This window comes from Montipora foliosa, chromosome 3, assembly GCF_036669935.1.
Source record: "Montipora foliosa isolate CH-2021 chromosome 3, ASM3666993v2, whole genome shotgun sequence".
Lineage (NCBI taxonomy): Eukaryota > Metazoa > Cnidaria > Anthozoa > Scleractinia > Acroporidae > Montipora > Montipora foliosa.
Window position 1 is genome coordinate 30,188,605 of NC_090871.1, and position 8,825 is coordinate 30,197,429.

Genomic DNA, 8,825 nt, shown 5'->3' on the forward strand with positions numbered 1-8,825 from the left:
TTGAAGGTGAGAAAACTGAGACACAGAAGAACCATAGAATTGTCTAGAGTACGTAACAAGGTTTTAGAAAGGAAATAACTGGATCTATAAATAACAACAACAACGCGCAACAAGCAATATAAGAGACTGCCAGGAAAGACAATTGTCCAGTAAAACACTGAGGCAGAGGGTCTCTGAGGCTTGGCTTAACGCTTCCCTATTAATGGAGATGTCAAAATCACAGCAGAGTCTTTTTTGTCGGGGTCTAAACACCATAAACTTAGTTTTGAATATATTAAGAGAAAGTTTATTTCCAGCAAACCAGGCTAAGGGCTTATTGCCAACGAGTCAGGCCTTCTGAAGACAGAAGGCCTGGCGAGGCGGCAGATTATAGAGCCATGAGAAGATTTTTTGGCGGACAAAATCTCAGAAGCACTTCAAATTTGAGTGTAATGTAGACCAAAGTGATGAAATGTTGACAATAGCGATAGCCAATGAGAGTGCTGCACGAGTATGCCGCGTGATGTTTGCAGCCGCCAGGCGCCAGGTCACAATAGTTGATTGTTTCGGTTTTCCTCAAGTTTTGAGCTGAATATTCTTCTGGGGTGTGTATCATGAAGAGAAGTTGTTCTTAGGTTTGTTTCCTGCTAAATGTGGAACGGCGAACTTAACAAAAATATTCATGGTGGCCATTGCGTCAGTTTGCCTTTGGATTTAGCGACAGGGCGGAATTGTTTGAAAGGCTACTGTTGGTGCTGAGGAGTGTCCATAAATTTGTGCAACGTGGAACAGCAGATCTAACAAACTTCATTTTAGTCCGAAATAGTAAGTATACCCGCCATTACATACTTTTGCTTCCAATAAGGACTCTGTACAGTTTTCTGGAGTAGAGATTAAATAATAGCGAGTATTATATAAAATCGAACCAGCGAGTTCAGACTAAATTGAACCAAAGTGTTCATTGAGCGAAGTAGCTCAAGCGGCCAACATGCCAACCATGGGCGAAACTGCTCAGTGAAAAAACGAACCTTAGTAAAAAAAAAACAGACTTGCACAGAATTCTTGTGGGTAAAGCTGAACGATTGTATTTAAGTTATGGGGAAATAGTGAAATAACAATTTGTTAGGGAAGATAAGAACCAAAGAGACAAGAATAAATGCAAGCATGACCAGGATGGTGAAGGATGCAGAAGATTAAACAGATTACAAACGATCTTTTTGATAACTCGAGGCTAAACTTTTCAAAATCCAAGACCATGACGTACCTCCTTTAATTTTTCAGACCTTGTGCATACATGACATCTTATCTTTCCACCAGAGTTATGTCGCAAGCCTGGCTTGTTGGCACTTTAGTGACAGCTATAACTAGTTAAGTTCACTATTTAGCGTCTTACCTAAGCTTTTGACCCAATCCAACAATAGGCCTCAGATCCCATAGTGTTGTAACTTGTCAAAACGAATGTTACGATTTATGGTATCAAATGCGTTAGACAAATCAATAAATACTCTGCTGCAAATTCTTTGGGATCAAGGGCGAGAGACATTTTATCATACAAATCAACTAGAGCAAGGGAAGTTGAGTGGTTTCTCCTGAAGCTGTATTGATTATCATGAAAAATATAGAAATTGTTTAGGTACAAAAGAATTTGGTTGTAAATAATCCTTTCTAGGAATTTTGGAAAGCAAGGTAAAACAGAAATAGGCTTGTAGTTACATGTAGTAAAAAGAGTTTGATCTCCAGATTTAAAAATAGGAACAACATGTGCAATTTTCATTTCCTTTGGAACAACACCGTGATTACTAGATAGGTTAATGATGTGGGTTAATGGAGCAGCTATGCAGTGAATAGATTGTTTGATGGTGGACATAGAAATGTTATCATGTCCACCAGCTTTACCTGGTTTTAATGAGCTGGCAATGTTGATAATTTCTTCTTCTGTAGCTGAGTCAAAGAAGATAGATTGGGGAAAATTTCTAGTGAGATCTGTATGCGAAGATACCACAGTGGAAATTATTCGCTTTCCTTGGCTAGATCCAATACTGGTGAAGTATTGACAGAATTTATTAGCAATTTCCATGGGATCACAAATTTCCTGGCCATCTATCTTAACAGTCGAGTTAAGTTTGGATTTTGCTTTTATTTTGTTCATAACCTCATTCAGTAGTCTCCTGGTGGCTTTCACATTAGATTTGGATTCCTCAAATTTCTTGTCATAGTAGATACGTTTTGCCACTCTTATTTTTGTATCTCTCTAAGTGCACTTCACTATGGTTAAATGGGTTAGAAAGATATTGCTTATACAGCTTATCTTTCTTTTTGACGGAGCTGAGTAATCTCAAAGATATCCAAGGCTTGTTCAATTGACGATCTGATCATTTTATCTTTTTGTATGGCAAACAATTTTCATAAATTTCCATATACCTGTTTACAAAGCTGCTGTAGCACTGTTGTAGAAATTTATCCATATTAGCCAAGCTCTTATCCCGTACAAAGACCACTTCACTACAAGATTTCACAGGTTCATCATCCAAATTCAGGCAGATAGAAAGACGTGAATATGATCAGAAAGGTCCGAGAGTAGTAATCTGGCTCTGAGATAATTATGTGTAAGGTGATTTGTGAAAATGTTATCAATTAAAGTTGCTGAGTGTGAAGTTTTTCTCTAGGGAAGTGTAATTAATGGAAAGAACGAACATGAGTAAAGGCCAGGTGATTACCATGATTCAGTACGTTTAAATAGAAGTCATCCAGTAAATAACATAGTTTGTTTTCTCTGGAGATTATTTCTACTATTTCACAATCTTTAGACACAAAAGCATCAACATTCGTGTTTTCGATTTTAACCTAACAATTTCAATAAACAATGATTCCATGACATCCGTGTCACTACCAGATAAGAAGTCACGCACTTAAAGTCAAAATTGTTTGACAAGTACAATCCCACACCTCCGCCAGATCTATCTATTTTTGGGAATAAATTCATAGCCAATCATGTCAACATCATAGAATCGTTCTGTAACCAGGAAATACCTATAATGGTGAATTTTATATTCAAGTTGGCCAACAAAAGGGTCAAACCGTCAACTTTGTTTCAGAGACTCCAAACATTAAGATGAACATGTAGTATTGAGAAGTTTCTATCAGACTGACCTTGGTTACTTAAGATGTTGTTCAATTTATCTTTGTTAAAATAATCACAGCGACTGTTAAGATTGAAGTGTACGTCAGGATCCACAACATCAGAGCATGTTAAATACTGGTCTACGGTAGATATTAATGGATTTGTTTTATTGTATTGTCAATTTTTGTTTTATTATTAATTTTTAAATGAAGTTGAGTTTACCTTACGAAACAAATTGTTTGACAGGTCAGTTAATGCCTTTTCCAAACCTCCAACACTTTGTTATGGTCAAGATACAGCAAATGCATATACATGATAATTATGTCAAGGCTCCAGATTTATATCAGCTGATGGCAAGGTGCAAACCCCCATGCCAACTATCAAAGTTGATAGAAACTAAATGAGAGCAAGCTGTCTAGTTTTTTTAGCATAACCCACTGACAGATTTATTCAACAAACAGATAAAATGTGAAGGGGAAGCCATTTGCAATAACCTTGCAGCTCCTGCTCATGTCTTTGGATCATAAGCCACTAGCACATATATATTTATTAAATTTTCAACATAGGTTAATGAATTTCTTATGCTCTGATTGGTTCACTCAATCTCAGTTATCAGCTCATATACCTTAGTTTGACCTTATATGGTAAATGATTGCGCTAAGCATTGCTAAGCTAAAATTTTTTCACCAGAAAGCGAAATTTCTCTCTGAATAAAGCAAAAAAAAACGTTTTTGTGGAAATTTTGGATAATTTCGACGTTTAGAAGTATGGAAAAAGTAAGAAATCTTTTTGTGATGAGTCTGCGTCTGTCTGACCACGAGGTCTTACACAACATCGCATCAGTTCTCATCAAGTTTTTTTTATTTTGCTCGGTCTGCTCGCTTTTTTCACTCATATTTTGTACTTTCTAATGTTTTGGAGTTTAAGGAATTTAATAAAACAATTATTCCATTCGCGCTTGTTGGGTATGAGACTAGTTACAGCCAACTCGGTGCTATGCGCCTTCTTGGCTATTTACCATCTCATATCCAATGCATGCTCATGGAATAATTGTTAACTACTGTATTTACCCGTGTATAAGTCGATCCCATGTACATTGTATAAGTCAACCCCCCAATTTTGATGGCAAAAAAAAGCAATTTCTTAATTTCTTTGTTAAATTTTAATGGGATACTAATCTTGTATTCTTGGATTTCTGGAACTGTGGATACACAAAAAATCAGGGCCTCAAGCGCTTAATAGTTTTGTGGTTCAGCAGTTGTTGTATATGCAGGCATTTTGTCCTTGAGTTTCGAAAAAGTTCTCAGAAAATCGGACATGTAAACTGTCCTTAAACTAACCTGTTTCGTTGTTCGAGGATAAAGGGCTTTAGAGGATAAGCACGACATCTCAGAAGCAGGAGTCACATACATGAGCTTTAAACCTCTTTAGAATTCTCATATATAGAATAGTAATGAAGCCCAGCTTGTTTCTCTTGTATGTTATTATCTTCCCCTCACATTTTCAACCTTTGTTTGGACTCTCAAGGGACATGTCTTATCAGAACACTTGGCCATGCCTCTTGTTTTTAAACCCAATAAAATACTGCTGCTCATTTTTTTTCAAATAGTACATGTACATTAAAAGACTCAGAATTCGGTAGTTTCATTTCTGAAACGCTGCTTTTTTGAATTCTGGTGCTCAATAGACTATTGCTTGAAACAAAGCTTCAATAATTGATACCCGTAGGGTGAAAACCATAACTAAATGCTCATAGTTTGTGCTGTAACATACAGAAAAATCAGTAATTGTGAAGAAAAGCTCCCCAAAAAACCCGTCGGCCGACAGTTGACCGACAGGTTACCCACAGTCTACCGACAGCTAACCAACAGGTTACCGACAGGTTAAGAAAACAGAAAAATTGTGGTAAAAACGAGCAGTTAATGTGACATAACATTCCGTAATGGTGATGTATGACTCGACAGACTTCATCTACTTACCGATCGGCAAAGTTGAAAGTATGTAAAATACTGTTATCAGTTGTTATCAGATGCATAAAGGATGTATCACTTGCGTAATTTACAACACACTGGACGAGATCTGGAGGTTGTCTGTCGCAAAAGACTTTGGTGCTACATCCCGGTCATGAGCAACATGAGGAGAGAGGGGCAGCTGTTGCCAATGAAGTTCGAGGCACAATTCTACGAGTGAAGTATCTTGTATATTTCACCACTCACAAAACGGCTCCTTTAGGAGCCACCAAATCTATGAAAGTCAATGACCAACAATAAAATTTATACTAAACAGTAATACATTTCTCTTCTCTTCTTTCTTTCCTTCTTCTTTGAAAATAAAATACAAAAGTAAATCTGTGAAAAACCAAGTAAAAAACTACGAAAAAATTCGAGAGGGACTGGGACATAGTTTACCTTTCCAACATGACGGAAAGAAATGTCGAAGCTGCAGTTGCGTAAATTCTCTGGTTAGCTTCCGTGGCGCTAGTCTTGGGCGGCAATTACCAAAACTAAGAAGAAAAGGCTATTCTTGTCAATGTATTACACATTTTGGATGTTGTATCAAGTGAAAACCGAGAGAAGACATTCAGGTTTGTGTTAACGTTTTACCGACAAGCTACCGAGAGGTTACCGATAGGTTACCAACTGTCGGCCGACAGGTAGCCTATATTTGGAGCAAAACCTGTCGGCCGACAAACGGCCAGTCGGCCAACTGTCGGCTGACAGGTTTTTTGGGGAGCTGTTCTTCACAATTACCGAAAAATCAGTCTGAAAACAGTTGCTATGCTTTTTCTGCAATGCAATTACTCCACAATATTTTTGGAGACCACTTCTTTCAGTGTTACTCCTGATCCAGCCATGGCACAACTGGGTTGCAACCATTCATTTTTAGAATGCTCACAAGTTCCCCTACCTATTTTTCCCCAGCTTTGTCATTGAATCATGAAAATGGTAGCCTTAAACTGAATTAATCTGTCTTTTGGACATGCTGGAGCCAGTGAGGAAAGGCATTTAAAACATCACAATCTACTTCACAGGGCTTAGTAACTTTTCCAACTGTGGATGTTATTGGGAGGTCCAGCCTTTTCAGGGGCAATTTACATGAAATTCGCAATTGTTCATGCGGCGATTGTGAGAAACATCAGCGCTGACCTTCATATCATAAAGATGGGTAGAAAGCCAGTGTTTAGTGTGTCAATACAACTACATGTAAATGAGGAGATACTAGCCTCAATAGTACCGCTCAGAAGGAAGTTACCAAGTGATTTTCACCCCAATAAACATAATTTCACAATTTTGGGGTATGTTATGGGAATGAGTACAGTGATCATGCATACAAGTACTGTAGTTGTGACTCTTTCAAATATAAAGTAACAAATACAGTGTATTCAGTTAACACTGTCAAAAATTAGTCAAACAAAATTTTCTTCAGAGGTCTCAATTAGCATATTTTCCTAATGTACCACTAAAGAAGATGATTAACACATTAAGTGACTTAAACTACCGGTACATGTTGTAGTAATCATTAAGTGCCTGGGTCGTTCCAACTTAGAGCTGCCAATGTTTTGGTGATAAGCCTGCTATGTTTAACAGTGAAACTGAAAAGTGTGTTTGTGTAAGTTAAAGTATACAAATAAAAAGTCAGCTTACATGAGAAAATAATGAAGAAAGTCTGACTCCTGGGAGTGAGACAGATTTTACTCTGTCGAGGGCAATGGGGTAACCTAAAATATACTCACATATGACAATGAAGCACTGCGTTTCCATAATGAATACACACTGTCTTTAATTTCACTTGATGTTTCCAGGTCTGATGTGTGTTTTCTTCTGCTTGTCAATCCACCATTTTTTTCTTGCATGCTCTCGCAATCACAATGCACTCCCATCATGCATCTGTGTCAGGCTGACTTTTTGCATTGAAACAGACTCGAGTTACTTCAGTTGTGTCATCTAAAAACAATATGAACAGGAATCTTTCAAAATGGACTTGAATGCATCGAAAAGGCAAATGACTCAAAGATCAATATGTCTTGTTAAAAGTTTCCTACTTTCAAGCCCACTAGTCTTATTAGGTCAATGTTACAAGATATTGAATCTCCCATTGTCACTGATCATTGATGGCCTTTCGCTTATCCAACCGAATTCAGTCTGACTTGCAGAGATTGCCAGAAAGCAGATTCTCTACATGAAATTCCAGGAGATAGCACCAAATTGAACATGATAATCTGACCACAGAACGTGGAAGGAGCATAAATTATCTCACTAATGCTAATGTGTAATGTCACTGAAACGTATGCTTTTCCACTAAAAGAAAATTAAAATAATTTTGAGCGATTTTACTTGTATCCACTTATTAGACAGTTAATCAAGTAAAATAAGATCGAGTGTCATGACCAAAGCCTTTTATTTTAGGACAACTGCGGGGCGTCCACTGATCAAAGTAGTTTATTCTAATTGACAACTCTTTGTTTATGCTGGGTATTCAGCCACCAAGAATAGTTTATTTCAAAATTTCGCCTTGTAAACTTGTCTTGATACAATGCACAAGCATGAGAACTAAGCAAAACCTCACCTTTTTCGTGATCTTACTTTTGCATCAGGCAAGCAGTTAGAGGTCCTTAGCTAATCCAGGGTTCGTGTCGTGTCCAGGAGTATTCAGGGAGTTTTCAAGAGCCAGAAATTGAGTTTTCAAGGAGTCTTTAAAAGAATATTTCTATGCCATACATAGTGTTTCAGTGTTTTCTTTGCTGAAAAAGCCTACCTTGATACTCCTTAGCACATCCTGCAAGTTACATTGAGTGCACGCATGGACATTTTATTTTAGGTTTTAATGTTTCCCTAATAGTCAATTTTGGGCTCAGATTTTTGAAATGTCTCTTTTAACTTAGCATGATGCAATTTCAAGAATTTTCACCCAAGTAAAAATTCAAGGAGTTTTCAAGCAGTTTTCTGCAAAATCCTTTTTTTCAAGGGCTTTTCAAGCACCCTTGAAGTCCAAAACTAAATTCCAGGGCTTTTCAAGGACTTCAAGGAGTTGCATGAGCCCTGTAATCCAAGACTTGGTACATGGATGCCACATTCAAATTGCGCTGTCACCCAATTAACCAGTTATTCACAGTTAACGCCTTCATTGATCAAAGGCTCCTTCCTTATTGATGAACTGGAGTAGAATTAGCAAGGGCTCCTTAGAGCTACCTCACATGGTAAATAATACATAAAATTATGCATGCACATTGAATTTTTTCTGTGGCACATGGGGAGTATGATCTGGGTTTTTCTTTTCATTGTAAACTGAGTTGAGATAATCAAATAGGACTTGTCAATCAAAACTTATTATAATTGTAGCAGTCTTTTGTTACTGAAATTCTCACCTCAAGCGATATCTTACTACTGAACTTCAACAAGAGAACTTTACTTTGTGTTATTAAAATATCTCCTAATGCAGATGATATGGCAAAATTCATGAACATTTTTTTCATCACAGTGAAGAGCCAAAAATAATACTGTTTTGAAATGCTATGGTCAAACCTTTACAGGGATTCAATTTAGTAAGATATAATTGTAAATAAAACAAAATTACAAGTGTGACATTAATTAATTAATTGATTAATTTGTGTGTTTTCACTGTCACGCAACAAGAAAATAAATTTTAAACTATTCAATGAAAAAAGTCAAGAACTTGGAATGTATTAGGAGAAAATTCATTAACCAACTCTCCAATTCTCAGGTCT

The 8,825-nt window shown here is 37.0% G+C and overlaps 1 long non-coding RNA gene across 1 annotated transcript in view; it reads right to left on the reverse strand.

Moving 5' to 3' along the window:
- The window catches only part of LOC137997267 (uncharacterized), a 39,314-nt gene that overhangs the window by 26,242 nt on the left and 4,247 nt on the right, over positions 1 to 8,825 (reverse strand). Inside the window, exon 2 of the long non-coding RNA XR_011122440.1 lies at positions 6,834 to 7,044. This is a non-coding gene — a long non-coding RNA (uncharacterized lncRNA). The remainder of the gene's footprint in view (positions 1 to 6,833; positions 7,045 to 8,825) is intronic.